This window comes from Pipistrellus kuhlii, unplaced genomic scaffold (genome assembly GCF_014108245.1).
Source record: "Pipistrellus kuhlii isolate mPipKuh1 unplaced genomic scaffold, mPipKuh1.p scaffold_m20_p_9, whole genome shotgun sequence".
NCBI lineage: Eukaryota > Metazoa > Chordata > Mammalia > Chiroptera > Vespertilionidae > Pipistrellus > Pipistrellus kuhlii.
The window spans coordinates 6,515,490-6,531,745 of record NW_023425595.1 but is presented as its reverse complement, the minus strand read 5'-3'; positions in this window follow the sequence as shown (position 1 = coordinate 6,531,745).

Genomic DNA, 16,256 nt, shown 5'->3' with positions numbered 1-16,256 from the left:
AAGCAGAAAATATTTTCCAAAAGTTGGATACCATTTCTTTAATATGGTTTGAGACTATCTTTGACACAGTATAAAGGGCCTCTCTTATCTCCCTTTCTGGCTATTTAGGAGTGGAAAGACGTTACTCAGGTTCTATTGTAGAAGTATGCTTTTTTTTTTTTTTTTTTTAAAGTATCAACCTCTTTGCAAAAAGAATTCCCAGCAGAATGGAAAAACATGAAATAAACCAGAGTGAAATGAGAAAAAAAAAATCAGGGTGTGGAATTAGCAAAGGGAGGTGCAAGAAAGGTTTGGGATTTTAGTTTTGTGCTATAGGCTTTTGAAAGATCATTAGAAATAGAACTCTGCTGAAATCTTGTTGTGAGGCATCTTCAACCAAAGCAAAGTTAGAAGATCTCCAATGTGTATATAAGATAAACAAACAAACAGAGCCCAGCGGAAGGAAAGAATTCTAAACTTACGAAATCACCATTTTCCAACCACTCATGTAATACTTTATTGAAAAAAGCATTATCAAAGAATCTAAACCTGTTAGCTAGCATACTTTTAGGGACAGGATATTCATGTGGTCTCAAAGTATCTCCCCACAGTTACCTCATAGTTTCAAAGAATAAATGTTCTTGTGTATGGGAAGATTCACTAGGCACTGGAACCGGGTGGTCAATCTGCATTATGAATAGTGGGAAGACCTTACCATATGTCTTCTTGCATGATGATAAAATAAATTTAAAAACCCTCAGTGTAGTGCTCTTATCTTAACTGTTTAACTTGACTCTAGTGATGAAGAAACACATTGAAAATGTGAAAAGATCTGATTTCCTGGTTGTAAGTGACCCCTTGTCAAAGAGAACACTTTCTTTTTTTCCCATCCATCCACCCACAATTAATGCTTTGAGAGCATTATCTTAACCCAAGTTTCAAGTGTATCCCAGACATCTCTTCCTTCTTTGGGCTGTACATGTCAGCTCTCTGGCTATTCAGTTGATGAAGCACGCAGACTTCCGTAAGGTGGCAAATTGACTGCTTCATTTTTTTTTTTCTTTAATAATTATTTTAACTGGTTGTTCCAGTGGGACTTTTGGAATTGACATGGGAATACCTGATGCCCACATAGCATTACTCAAGAAAGGTAGATCTGTCTCAAAGTGTCATGGGAGTGTGTTCTGGGTTATAACCCAATTGCATGAAGCTATAGAAAATGATGTCTTGCCAAAACCGGTTTGGCTCAGTGGGTAGAGCTTGGTCTGCAGACTGAAAGGTCCCAGGTTCGATTCCCATCAAGAGCATGTACATTGGTTGCAGGCACATCCCCGGTAGGGGGTGTGCAAGAGGCAGCTGGTCAATGTTTCTCTCTTATCAATATTTCTAGCTCTCTATCCCTCTCTTCCTCTCTGTAAAAAGTTAATAAAATATATTTTAAAAGAAAGAAAGAAAATGGGATATCTTGTAAGAATGGGCAATGTCAAGTCTGAATATTCCTTAAGCTAATGGTATTTCTTGGAGGTTATTTTAGTGACCTGACCTTATTTTTCCCAAATGGGCAATTACTTGCAATCTGACATTTTGTAACTTTTTTGTGTGCTTCCATTACCATAAAAAAGGCAGCTAAATAGTCTTGTTGAATTAATGGATCAAGGCATGGGGGGTGGAGGAAAAAAATGAATATGGCTAGGGGCATGCTCCACAGTGTCGCCATCACTGTCTGTTGAAAAGTTTTCATGACTTTAATCAGATTTTTTTTCATTTGTTAGGGATCATTTAAAAAAGACACTATATAAAATACATACCCATTAGTTTTCCCCTGGGGAGACAATTTTGGAAGTTGTAATTTTCCACTCTAAGTATGAACAGCTTTACCATGAAAAGAAGACTTCCCGTGGCTAATGACAATAATGTGGTTTAATTTTTAAGGCATCCAGCCTGCAGGTCTCCTAAATGGGAACCAGATGCACTGTGCATCTTTACTTTCTCTCCAGCAGTCAGGCAATTATGGAGAGCGAGGGCATCCAATGGGGCTGCAGGAGAAGGACCCCATCTAACCTGAGCCACAATATCTAGCGCAGGGAGAGTCATGGCAGCAATGTTTACTGAACACTTTAGGATGCACAGAGCATCTCTGTAGGCTGTTTCACTCAACCTTCCCATCAACACCATGCATTTAATGCGATTGTTACCTTCGTTCTACAGTTGAGCAAACTGGGATGAAGAGAGTTGAGGAGCATTGTTCGATGTTGCATTAAATACATCAGACAGTCCCATCAAGTGAACATGCTCTTAAGAGAAGGAAATAACCAAACTGTATTAAGGTTTACTGAGTGTCTACATTTTGATTTTCATGCATTAGCCTAAGCCTTTAGGACAGTCCTCCTGGTGAGTATGATCAGTGTGGAAATGTGGAAACTAAGACTCAGAAAAGGGAAGTACCTTCCCCGGAGTCATTCTTCTGGTGGTTTGCTAATGTTTGCGCATTCACTTCCCTTTTAAAACAGTGTCTTTTAAAGATCATCATGCAGCCTCTAGTCTTTGCTCATTGTTTATTTATTTATTTTTTCTTTTTTGGTCTGGCTTTCCCTTATGTCTCTAATTTATATAAATCATCGTGAAGTTGTACAAAACATTTAGGCTTAAATTTCTATCAGAAGTAATCCTAGGGTATCAGAATATATGATCAAAGTCAGCGGAATTTATATCACACTTGGGAGAAAAATAATCCAGGTTCCAAAGATAATTACAATGGTTGAGCTAATCTTAAACTTTTAAATCAGAATATTATATAAATGGCAAGGGTCGTGTCTTATATTCTTCTCTGTCTAAAATTCTGCTGTAAACTACTGTGGCAGAGATTAATTTTGCCTTGAATATACAATCTCTCCTTCTTCCTCATAGTAATAGAACTCTTCAGTCAGCACACATGGCAGTGTTAACATGATCACCCAGACAGATACTAAGTTTCTAAGTTCCTCTTTCAAATGGCATGATCATATGAGTTAGTTGAATACATAGAATAAAAGGAAATTTTTGAAAATTTTGCTTATACATAGACAAATAGTTCTAGGGTCTGGTGTTAGAAAATCCAAGAAGATTGAAAACCTTTCTTCATTGCATTCTGTCTTCATTCTCTTCATCTCAGACTGGCTGTGTTCCTGCTGGGATGGCTTATTAGGCCCCTGGTTCCCTCTTACACTAATCTCTTTATCAAATGGTTGGTCTACAATACCTTTATTATTCTCTTCTGAACATGTTTCTCTCATTTTTGTGACTTGAACAGGCTGAGAATTTCCCAAATCTTTCAGTTCTGGATTCTTTTAGCTTAACAATTCCTTCTTTAATTCATGTCTCTCTTCTTGCATTTTACTATAAGCAATAGGAGGAAACAAGCCACAACTTTAGCAAATGGCTTGGAAATCTCCTCAGCTAAATATCCAATTTCACTGCTCACAAGTTCTCTCTTCCACAAAATGCTAGAAGAGAAACACAATTCAACCAAGTTCCTGGCCATCTTATAACAAAGACAATCTTCTTTTCATTGTCCAATAACATGCTCCTCATTTCCATCTTAGACCTCACCAAAATGTTCTTTAACAGCATATTTCTATCAACATTCTGTCTGTTATTATATATGTTTATTCTAAGATGTAAACTTTTTCTACAGTTCTTCCCCTCCCCTCCCAACTTTCAGAATGTTTAATATTCTGTTCATGGCAATCTAGGCTTTTTCTAGCATTCACCTCAAAATTCTTTTAGCCTCTACCCGTTGCCCAGTACCAAATTCCTTCCACATTTTTAGGTATTTATTACAGCTCATGGGCATATATAACATCAATATAATTGATGCCATTTTGAAGATATAATCACATGCTAAGAAACCCCAGATAAGCCAGCAATTAAGTTTTATTGATTTTAAAGAGAAAGGGTGAGGGGGAGAGAGAAAGAAACATCAATGATAAGAGGAATATTGATTGGCTGCTTCCTGCACAGCCCCTACTGGGGATTGAGCCCACAACCTGAGCATGTGCCCTGACTGGGAATTGAACCTTGACCTCCTGGTTCACAGTTTGATGCTTAACCACTGAGCAACATGGGTTGGGCTGCACCCCACTTCTTGGCACCAATATCCATCTTAGTCTGCTTAAACTAAGACCTAGTCTTCTCAGTAACAAACGCCACAGACTGGATGGATTAAATAACAAATGTTTAAATTTCAAATTTATGAACCTACACACCAAGATTATGGTCTAGCAGATTCAGTGTCTTGTGATGGCTCTCCTCCTGATTTATAGACAGCTACCTTCTTGATGTATCCTTACATGGAGGAGGATTTCTTTCCTGTCTTTTTTCTTCGAATAGGACACTAATCCAATCATGGGGCCTTTACTTTCATGATCATGTCAGAACCTACTTATGTCTCAAGGACCCTACCTCTAATAACACAACTTTGGAGGTTAAGGCTTAAATGCATAAATTTGGGGGAGAGGAACTGAAATACTCAGTCTCTAGTATTACTCTTTCCCTCATCTTTCAAATCTCAGCTATTATTCCATCTAAATGTTTTTCTGCATTCATGGGCAAAACTTAACTACTGGCTTATCTGGGGTTTCTTAGCATGTGATTATACCTTCAAAGTGGCATCAATTATATTGATGTTACAAATTTCTGCTCTGGAATCTGTCTCCCAGAGAATAGAGACTATTAGTGACTACGTCATATTTACCGTCATATTTACACTTGTAAACTCTATGCCTGTTCTATGCTCTGACATCTAATGAATTTTCAGCGTATGCTGCTTGAGTAGATAAATGCGAGTACTGTTTGTATTTGGTATGTAGGTTATATTTTAAATATGTTCAAAGATATGTTCACAAAGATAGAGAGGATAGGATTTAAAAAAGATTCAGATATGACCCTAAGTGAAGATGCCTTCATGCAATTCTGAGGATAATCAGGAAAATAAAAGATTTCCTGCTTACTTCTGATTGCCTTTTGTAAAAGGAAGTGTTTGTATCAAAACACTTTCTGAAACTAGGGCTTTATTCCTGCATCTTTTATAATAAAACCCAGGCAACCCCTTACCTGTAATGTTTCTCAGATAACCTTCTAGCCCTTTCTAGCTACAAAGGCTGTGATTATGCAGCTAAATATTCTCTACAGTGATCCCAGCTCCTCTGGCATCTTATTAAACAAAGCTTGGTGCAACACTTGAGGGAATAACTCGTCAAAGTCAACAAATTGTGCTGAAGGGCAGATTCACTGCCTCTAATGTTAAGAAGCCAGTGTTTTGGGAATCTGCCAAAGTCACATATGAGACTGAAGTGTCTGACTCTGCAGCCCAAATTCTTATAATAACACAGAATATAACTCATTAGCCATAAAATTCAGCAAATATTTAATTAGTAATGTATATGAGCCAGCCACTGTAGTAGGCACTGCGGGTTTGATGATAAATGAGACACACTCTTTGCATTCATGGTACCCATGACACATGAGGGTGTAACCAATAGTTAAATAGATATATGATTTTGGCAAAACTATGAGGGTTGTGTTTGATCTGTTTAATCTGTAAGAGCTTGGGATAGTTCTGGGAAAGTACATTTCTTCACATGTTAAGCAAATATACATATATTGAACGGTATATATAAACTCAGGATATATTCAAGGTACCAAACTCTGATAAACTCTGTTGTGAAAGAGTGAGAAGGTCTTGGAAAAACTTCCAGAGGCAGGAAGAGTCAGGATTTTGAACAGTGAATAGATGTCATGTGGGTGGATATGCAATGGGGAACAGGGTCAGGGTTGGGATAGTGGAATTTTCAGGCACAGGGAATAATGTGGTCAAATGCCTGGGGCTGAGAAACAGGCTGGCAGGTGCTGAAAAGTGACTTACAGAAAATGAAGGAAAAAGATGAAGCAATTTACACTAAAATCGGAGAAGGGCACCATAGACAGTGAAGGAGAATGACTTTTATTGCAAAGAACTAGTGAAAATGGCATAAAAGGATCAGCTCCAAAGGATTAGTTCTACCTCATACAAATTGTATGACCTTATGTGAAGGACTTCCAGAACTGTGGCCACCACTCTTTACAGTGGGAATTCAGAGACCTGGTATATCCATAAGGCTGAGGGATCCTCTTTTTCCAGTCTCAAGAACTGGCACATTTGCACTGAGAGGAGGGAAGTGGACCCAGGATCACTGCTTAAAAGTTTCCTAGCCTTTACAGTATTTCTTTCTCTGCTGAGTCAATTTAGACTTAACAGGTTGGTAGCTCTGGGAACCTGTGTGAGTTATATCATTCCACTGGTAGAAGTACTCCTTTCCTTGGGCCTCTAGTGAAGCCAGAGACAGGTAATAGATTCATCTTCTTTGCTCTGCTGGAGACTTTAAGTAAAAGCTACAGATCTGAAGTGACATGGCTGGTGGAAAGAGTAAGGCTACTGACATAAGAAAGCCCGAAGTCAAGATGCTGTTTTTGAGCTTTTACCAAAATGAATCTTTTGTTTCTCTGTGTCACAGTTTCCTCCTACGTATAATAGACTTAATAAAAGTTATTCTTAATATATAAATGAAAAGTGTATCCTAATAGACCTAATAAAGGTTATTCTGAATATATATATATAAAGTGAATCCTAATATATAACCACAGTAAAAATAATGACAATTTATTGAGTATTTGCTGTTTCTTTTGTAATCAATCTTTCATTTAGTTCATTTTAATTATCCTAATAGGTTGGAATTTCTTATTTTTTCTAATATGAAAGGAATGAAACTAAGTTTCAAAGAGATAAACTCAATGGAATGGCTCAGTGGTTAAGCGTTAACCTATGAACCAGGAGGTCACTGTTTCATTCTCAGTCAAGGCACATGATCTGCAGGAGGCAGCAGATCAATGATTCTCTCTCATCATTGGTATTTCTAACTCTCTTTCCATTTCCCTTAACATAAAAAGCACACTTATATAAATGCTAGCAATATTTACACTTATTACTAAATCTTCATTTTTTTAAACATGTTTCTTTTGGATGGGAATAATGCATGTAGGGATACTAAAGTTGGAGAAATTTTTGTTTGATTTACAGCAGGATCTAAAAGCAGATGTTTATAACTTTCTTGAATTCCTAGAGTAAGGCATGCAGGTATGGAGATAGTATTAGTAGAAGCCCATATTGATTGAGAACTTACTGTCTCTATCAGTCAGTGTGATAAGTCCTTTTACATTGGTTATAACATTTGTTCCTCATAATCACAATAAAGTGCTTGCTATCAAGCTGCTTGCTGACTACTATGGTCATCATTTTGACCATGAGAAAACTGAGGCTCAGAATGGCAAAATAAGTGTCCTAATTTACCAAGCAAGAAGCAGAATGCCATGCAGCATAAACTCAGCCTAATCAGCATTCCATTAACCTGAGATTTTCCATTGTGCATTATCTCATTTTGTTGTTGCAGCAATATGGCATTCATCAGAAATACCCTCTGTTCTTATGTATACCACCATTCATTTCTAACTCATGGATGTGATAAAATGGAGACATTGTTTGCACTAGAAACATGGGAATCTGTAAATAGATGGTCTGCAACAGTCCTTTTGTGACCCATTTCTGAACCACTTCTGAGTTCACCAAATACCATATCTATTAAGAACAAGAATGGTTCTCAATATTGACTTCAACAATTATGTTTGTACCCTATTTACATGTTTTATACTTCCACTATACACTCTCATTACCTGATCAGAAAAACAACAGCAACACCTTGACAAACTTGTCTTATGCTCCAATAAATATATTTCTATCTATTTTCATTTTTAAAATTATATTTACTTGATTTCAACAATATATCTATACATTTGTAGATTATAGGATATCAAAAGATTTTCCCCTAAAGATTGACTTTTAGAGAGAGTGAAAGATAGAGGGAAAGACAGAAAGAAATATCAATGTGAGAGAAAAACATGGATTGGTTGCCTCCTGCATGAACCCCTTCTAGGTCTGGGGCCAGGGAGGATCCTGCAACTGAGTTATCTACCCTTGACCAAAATCTAACCCATACCCATATCCACTCAGCCAAACTGGCTAGGCCTGTTTTCCCCTCTTGAACCTGAAATTCTATCATTCTCTTTTAGTAAAAAGGGGCTATTACCTTGGGCTACTTGATTTACACGGTTATTTATTCAATTGACATTTATTGAGTATCTACCATGTGTTAAACAGGAGCAGTAGACCATATGGTGGGAGACAGAAAAATAAATTAACAAGGTAATTTTCAGTAAGGATAAATTCTATAAGAGAACAATACAGTGGAATAAAAGAAGTATAAGATGGTCTAAGTTAAGAAGGGACATTTTGGCTGATACCTGAATGGTAAGAAGGAATCAGCCTGTAAAGATGAGTGAAAGAATATTCCAAGAGGAAGTAGCAGCAAATGCAACAGCCCTGAGGAAGAAGCAAGCTTAGTATGTCCCAGAAACTTAAGTCAATTATTGAAGCTTCAGTGTAGAGAGACAAGGACATCCTAGTAGGAGATGAGATCATTGAGGGTAGAGGGAACCAGATTCTCTGAGTCATGGAGAGTTCTTTGAACTTTTTTTTTTTTTTGAGAATAAGTTCATTTTAATAATAATTAAATACAAAACACAAATTAAAAATTGACAGAACTTGTCTAATATTATATAAGAATGGGCTTATCAAAATGTTTCATAACTGGGAGCAATAATCCTCTGTAATCTCTATAAAGAGGCGAGGAAGAGGGAATGAAAAATGAAGCTAGGTGTGGGGTTTGGGTAAAGTAGGATCAAAGTAAAGGACAAGACAGAAAAGAGATCTTTTGTTCCAGGATAAGCCTTCATGGTCCCAGATAAGTGAATTAATTTTGTGTGAGCATTCATTACTTGTGGCCATCAGTATTTAGTTTTCCTTCTTTTGCAAATAGTGCACAGAAATTACTCTAGCTAGCTGGCTCTCTCACTCTCAGTCCAAGGACTTTGGCTGGTGTTGACTTCACCCCATATTTCTGGGGGTGTGGGGAGGATGGGATTTGTGATTTTTGCCTGACAAGTTATGACAGTTCATTGCTCTGGTCACAAAGGTTGGTTGAGGTTAGGCATTTGCCCCAACTTGTCTTAATGAGTGCTACTTCAGGTTTCTGTTCAAATTTCTGAGAAAGAAAGAAAATGAAGACTCCAAATGGAAGTTACTAGTAATCATCTTGCTACCACATGGAGACTAAAATGAGCCAAGATGGAGGAGCATGAAATGGGGAAAGATTAGGCTTAAATATTATAACATGGGTTGAACTCTAGATCAAGCTTCCCTTAGCCCTATAAACCTGGTCTCAGGAGGAAGCAGAATTCACTCCAGATGACTCATAGGAAAATATCTTTATAAGACAATTACTTTGTACAGAGGAGTGACAAAATGTAAGGTGATAAGGAAGGATGAGGCACTGAAATGCCAGGAAAAATGAATAATTGTTTCCATCTCTGGAGGTGAATGAACAAGGAAAGGAATAGTGTTACTCCAGCCAAAAGCTAGAGTACCAGAGAGTGCCTCGTGAGGAATTGGTAGTAGAGAGATAGAAACTCAAAGCTAAAGGATAGAGTGAGTAGAAAAGAAATGCTCTGATACTTTTCTCACCCAGCCCTCCTGTCTCTGGGTAGTAACTCCTTTGTCATCACCAAACTGGAAGCAAGCTAGCAAGAAAATCAGTGAGGCAATTAACAGAACCCAGCCTCCAGTGCCATGGAGAAGGCTGAAGAAAGGTAGATGATACATGGAGAACTGGATGAAAAGGATACTTTACACTAAGTCCCATTGAATATCATGGAACTTTCAATAAATGTGAGCTGAAACATTTGTGCATCACCCTTTCTGTTTTGAGGCAATTAAAAATTGGTTCTTTAGCAGTTGCAAGCAAAATGATTCTAGCTAATAAGTTCTTTGGACCTTGAAAAATCACAGTAGCCTCTCCCACACAAATTTTTTAATGCACTGCATCTTGCTCTGAAGAGGGTCAGAGTGATCTTGAAACATTGAGTTATGCAATTAGTACGTGAAATGTATGTACACATTGTTCTATTTCTTTCTGTGGAGCCCAGCTGGGACAGAGCATGAGCCCCGTGATTCTTCCATATCCATTAGAGCGAAGTATTAATAGAATGAGTGGAGTAGTCGGAATATGTTCATGTCTAGTACAATGCGGATGGGTAAATAGTCACATGATGGCAATTTCTTTTCACACACAGCTCAGTGGGAACACTCCTTCAAATTAAATGCGTCCAGTGAGGCACTTAAAGTTGGAAAAAGAGGGCTAGGAATGTTTCTGCAAGACATAGATGAGTGATTGCATACGCCTCAGGCCTCTGGACTCCAGAAAATGTCTCCTCTGATTATTCAAAATGGAATTCTGTACTATAATGTGGAGGTAATGGAAAGATAGTGAATTAATCATAAGTTATATCATGTGGAAGGGAGGTCACAAAGTTTATCTCCTTCATTGTACAGATGAAGAAAATGTGAGCCAGAGAGGTGAAGTGACTTGCATAACGTCACCCAGTGGCAAAGCTGGAATAAGAGCTTGAACTTCCTAAATCATAGTCTCACACATTTTATTCTTCCATATAGTATTATATAGCTTAAGATGCGAAAATAAGCAATGGGTAGGAATTCTAGCTCCATGGTTTTATTGCTGAATCTATAAGCAAGGTGCTCACCTTCTTCATAATGTGGGCTACCTCCTGGTTTTCAATCATCATTGCTTCTCTGGAGTTTGAGCCATGATTCTATTGACAAATAAGCACTTTCTTTTTCACAAACTTGGTATAATATTGCCTAACCTTGTCAGACTTCGTTATAATAACAGAATGGTGTTCATTGGGGTACTATTGATACATTAAAGTGTCAGAAATCAGAAGTCCCTCTACTCTTTAGATTTTCATAATAATTAATATAGCACCTCTCTCTGCTGTCTGAAAAGCTCAGCATAGGAAGAGTTAACGAGCATGACAGTGGCCACATTTGGTTATTGAACTGTTGTGGTTAAGATAACTAGACTCAGAGTTTTATGGAAATACTTAAAATGTTTTTGTTCAAAGTTAATAAGCAGACATTGATTTTTCTCTCTGATAATTAACTACAGCCTAGCAGTATCTAGGCCTTTCACTTAAAAATAAACACACACACACACACACACACACACACACACACACACACACACAAACACATTTTTATTGATTTCAGAGAGAAGGGAAAATGGAGAGAGAGAAACAGAAATATCAATGATGAGAGAGAATCATTGATTGGCTCTCTCATGCATGCCTCCCAATGGGGATCTAGCCCACAACCTAAGCATGTGCCCTGATATGGAATCAAATCATGACCTCCTGATTCATGATTTGATGCTCAATCACTGAGCCACACTGTCGGGCTAGGACCTCCACTTTTAAAAAGAATTTACAAAATGGCTTGGTTTGGCCTTTTCCCTGCCTCTGTTTTACCCCCAACGAAACCCATCTGGGCTTGACTGCATTTGCCATTTATAGTGGTTTAGTCTCCTGATGTGACAGCAACATTGGGCCAGCAGTTTCAGGTCTGATTTACTCTGGAATGAGGCTTTAAGGGGCAGTTTTTTTCTACTAATCTTTTTCTTCACTTGAGCAGCAGCGACTGTGGTTTATAAATGCTGCCATTCTCCACCTCCCCGGAAGACTTGCTGACCAGCGTGAAATGTCAATGTCGCTGTTATTTCTTTGAACCTGAGTTATTTCAGTCTTGTACCTCAAGCCTTAAATGAAGTTCCAAAACCATAAGTAAATGTAATAATTGGCCCAAACCACAGTGACAAAGGCAAGTCTTTGATATATTGCAAAGCAGCCATATGCTCCTCCGAGAATCAAAGTATTTCAGAGTTTGATGAGGCCTTAGAGGTCATTTGCTTCTACTTTTTATTATATCCTCTAGTTATATTGTGACAAAGGTATCAAGGGTCATGCAGGCCTTTGATATTTAAAGAAAATTGGTTTAAATTGCCTTACCCCTTGTTCTGTGAAAGTAAGGAACTCTTCCAAAGAGTTTTGCAAATTTTCCACAATATTTACTCACCACCTTTCTTTTCGATGAGCAGCCCACCTTAATTTTGTGGATTTTTTTTTCTCTTCTCTCAGTCATGCATTGAGACACAGTATTCTGTTCTTTTTCTTTGATTTTCTCCAAATATTACTGGAAAAGGACATTTCTGAATATATGAAACTTTTCTGAGGACCCATGCAACTTGTGCCATGATACAGCAAATAATTTAAAATTAAAAGGAAGGATTGCCTCAAATTTAAAATTCCTTTCAACAGAGATGCATCAGAATAGTTTTAAACTTAAAAAAAAATTATTTACAGTTGAAATTTAATGTGAATTCCTATTTGTTTCAGGTACTCAGTACTGCCGTTAGAGAATCATATACTTTATAAAGTGTTTCCCATGATATTTCCAGTATCCACCTGGCACCATACATAGTACAATACTAGTGGCCCTGCGCATGGATCCATGCATGAGTAGCTTGCTGCCGCTGGCCACTTCTGTCGCTCTCTGGCCACCTCTGTAGCTCTCCGCTCTGCACTTAGCTGGCTGCCCCACCTTCCTGATGATCAGTTGTTACACTTCATGTCCAAATGACCATTTGCATATTACCTCTTTATTATATAAGATTATTGACTATTTTTCCTGTGCTGTACTTTACATCTCCATGATTATTTTGTAACTATCAATTTGTACATATCAATTCCTTCACCATTGATCAGAGTTTCCAGATATATAGTCATCTTCATCTATACAGAGCAGGAGATACCCTTACAAATGGTGATCACCTTATATGAACATTTTTCTCTTAAAAGGGGTAACTTCTACTGGGGTATTAGAGCCTCTTCTGTCTCTGTTATTTCTTAAAAATTACTAGCTCACGGTAAGCCTTATGCCAAAGAGACATATTTTGGAATTCAAATTCTGCTCCCCTTCAACTATAGAACTGTGAAAACCAGGCAGCACAACAGCAAAATTTTGTATGCTTTTCCTTAAGTTTTAATCAGATGAGAATACTAGCCTTTAGATGTTTAAAGAGAGTATGTAAAGATATAAATATTATTTTATTGTTAAAAATCACACAAATGTTAATATGTTGGAACTCAAAGTTTTTGTGTTTGTTTTTTTTTAAACAGAAGTTTTAGGTTCATAATGAAATTAAGTTGCAGATAGAAAGACTTTCCATACATTCCCTGTCCCCACACTTGCATAGCCTTCCCATTATTCATATCCACATAAGAAACATCTAAACCTGTACAATTTTTACGAGTTTTATTTGAGGCAAACCAATGACAATTGCCAAAGAAGCAAAATCTCAATAGATTTGGAAAATGCTCTGGAAAAATGACAGTTTTAGCATTTATTTTTTACATCAGAATCAAAGGGGAAGACAAAAAACGTTACATGAAATCTGCCCGTGATAGATTAGGGAGGAGGTGAAAGAAAACTGGGGAAAATCTATGATTGGGTAAAAAGTAAAGCTGACAGACACATAGTCCTTTTACTTTGGTGGATACAGGACAGTAAACATTGGTTAAATAATGGCTTTTTAATTATTTATTTACATATTCATTCCATATGTAGTTACTGAGAGGCACTCCTGCTGGTCAGAGGACAATATAGCAAAGAAGGATATCATGGTGTTTCTTCCTGGAGGGTTTCAGGCTACTAGATGGATAAATAGTAATATGTTTAAAAATATAAGAAATAATTTTAAAATGTTGAAATGCTATAAAAGAAGTGGAACAAAACATATTTTAAAAAGTAGATCTTTACTTAAATATTGTGTTAAAGATTGAAAGCACTATCTCAGACAATACCTGCATAAATACCTTTAGGCTTTCAAGGGATGAAAATCAAATATTTTTTTCCATGTTTAGTTTTCCAGTGGCTCACAAAGTAAAAGCTAGTATGCTCCATGTGTCCTTATAATGAGCGATGAATTCTTTAGTGTTGATCACTGGATCAAGCCAGAGACTTGACAACCTCTCTGTGTTACAAAAGATTTGATAGAATACTGCATGATAAACTGTTTCATTGGTTTTGCTATCAATACATTTGGAGTTTTATGAAATCATATTTTAACATTTTTTTCTAAAGTAATTTCTTTACTTTCTTTAATTCCTTCTAAACTTTTTCTCCACATTCATCTTTTCCCCATGTTCACTACAGAAATGATATTTTGACTGGAGCATTTAAGTGTAATGACAATTATTCAGGCTGTCCATACAGCATGCACATCTCTGTAATAATTTTTTTCAGATTTTATTTTACTATCTGGCTTTAATCCTTACTTGAATCTGACTTCTAGCTTTATTTTTTTAATATTTGAAATAATTTTATTTTTAAGACTAGCTGACATATTTTCTGCAACAGGCCATAAATATGGATATTCTATATATGTATATACATATTAAAAATATTCTAACTTTGCACATCATTTCATTTTCCAAAGAATCGCCATTAACAAATGAGCACTTACTAATTACACCTTGCATTTTTCATCATATTAACTCTGTAAGAAATCAAGCTTCACTTGACTGAAGCGATATAGCTAGTCAATTGCTGATCTGCTGTTTGAATTCAGATTGTTTAAATTAAATCAAGTGTCCAATACAATACCCAAGAAACAGATTAATGCAGATTTATTATTTCTATCCTCCTTCCAGTGAAATTAGGCCATCATGGTAGCATGAAGCATCCAGAGAAAGAGGAGTACAGAGAATATTGAGGGAATAGGAAAGAAAAGGAAACAATGGTATTTTTTTTCACTTCACCTAGATTCCACTTATACAGAAGGCCTACCTGGTTCTAGAAAATTTCCCTAACATGTCCCAGAATTTTGGAGATATAATTGAGATAAAAAATAAAAGTAACACTAATAAATATAGAGAGATAGATGGGAAAAATATAATTTGAGCAATATGAAAATAATCAAAGTAAAGGAGATTTCTTTGTTCTAAAACATTTCTGTGCCTTTATCCTGATAGTGTAGAGAAAAGTTAACTTAAATAGCCATACAATACTGTTTATATTTTCCCAAGAAAACAATACATTAGCAAATTATTCATCTGTATTAGGGAAATCACCCCACCCAAGTATTTACACAGGAAAAATACACGTACAATTTTATCCCAAACACAGAATTATGCCATATGACCAGAATAGTTTATTACTTAGTGTCCTAATTATAAAGACTACATGCTCATATTCCCAGAAAGAAAATCCATTCTGTAACTTTATCCTCTATCAAAAGTAGGCACAGACTTTTACAAAGGGGAACTATGTGCTGGACTGTCTTTTGAAGTCTCAGACTCTCAGTGATTAATGCTCAACCAGAAATTGTTATTGGACTACTTACAGACCTATTTAGGAAAATACAGTAAAGTCTATTGAGAGAAAAAAAATCAAATATTTATTTTTGAGTAGTATTTCAATGTGGTCTTCTCCTTTATGAGTAAGAGTTCTAAAATCTGGCAACAGAGGTCACAATCCATGAAGACTCTTGACACTATAGGTTAACCCAAGTCAGGCCAAATGGGACGATGGTCAGATTCTTTTTGACCTCGGATGATTAAATCGAAAATTCTGCTCAATAAAACATAAGACCTATGCCTTAACCTCTCTTTTGGTTCATCAGCTGTCATTTGAAGATATCACACTGTATTTCTGTCTGCAATGCAATAATAATGTTTCTGGGTTGGTTTTTGTTTATTTGTTTTTGTTTGTTTCCATCATGTAAGTTTCCCCTGCAGGAAGGTAGAGACACCTTGTGTCTTAGGTAATTAATTTTTAGTATGCCAGATCTTTTCACAATCTTTCTACATGGAAGGAAGGTTATTTCTATTTCTAGATCATTCCCAGAAGGCTTTAATTTCGAAGCCATGTGTAATTTAAGGAGAATTACACACGTTAGCAGAGTGCTATTTGTTCTTCACCCAGGACCCTGGTATTCCTTTTACCAACTCTGTTGTGACATCCATCTCCCAGTTGCCTGGGGGTTTTGACTGATGACTCACACCCTCCTTCTTCCCCAGAAAATGGTCCTTCAGAGACGAAAGTTGTCTTACCTAGAAACTCAGGTTTACAGATCTCTCTATTCCTTCACTTCAAGGCAAGACAACAACCTCTGACACAGTCCAGACTTCAGACATCCCTGAGGGATCATGTGGAACTTAAACTTCATGTGAACCCACAT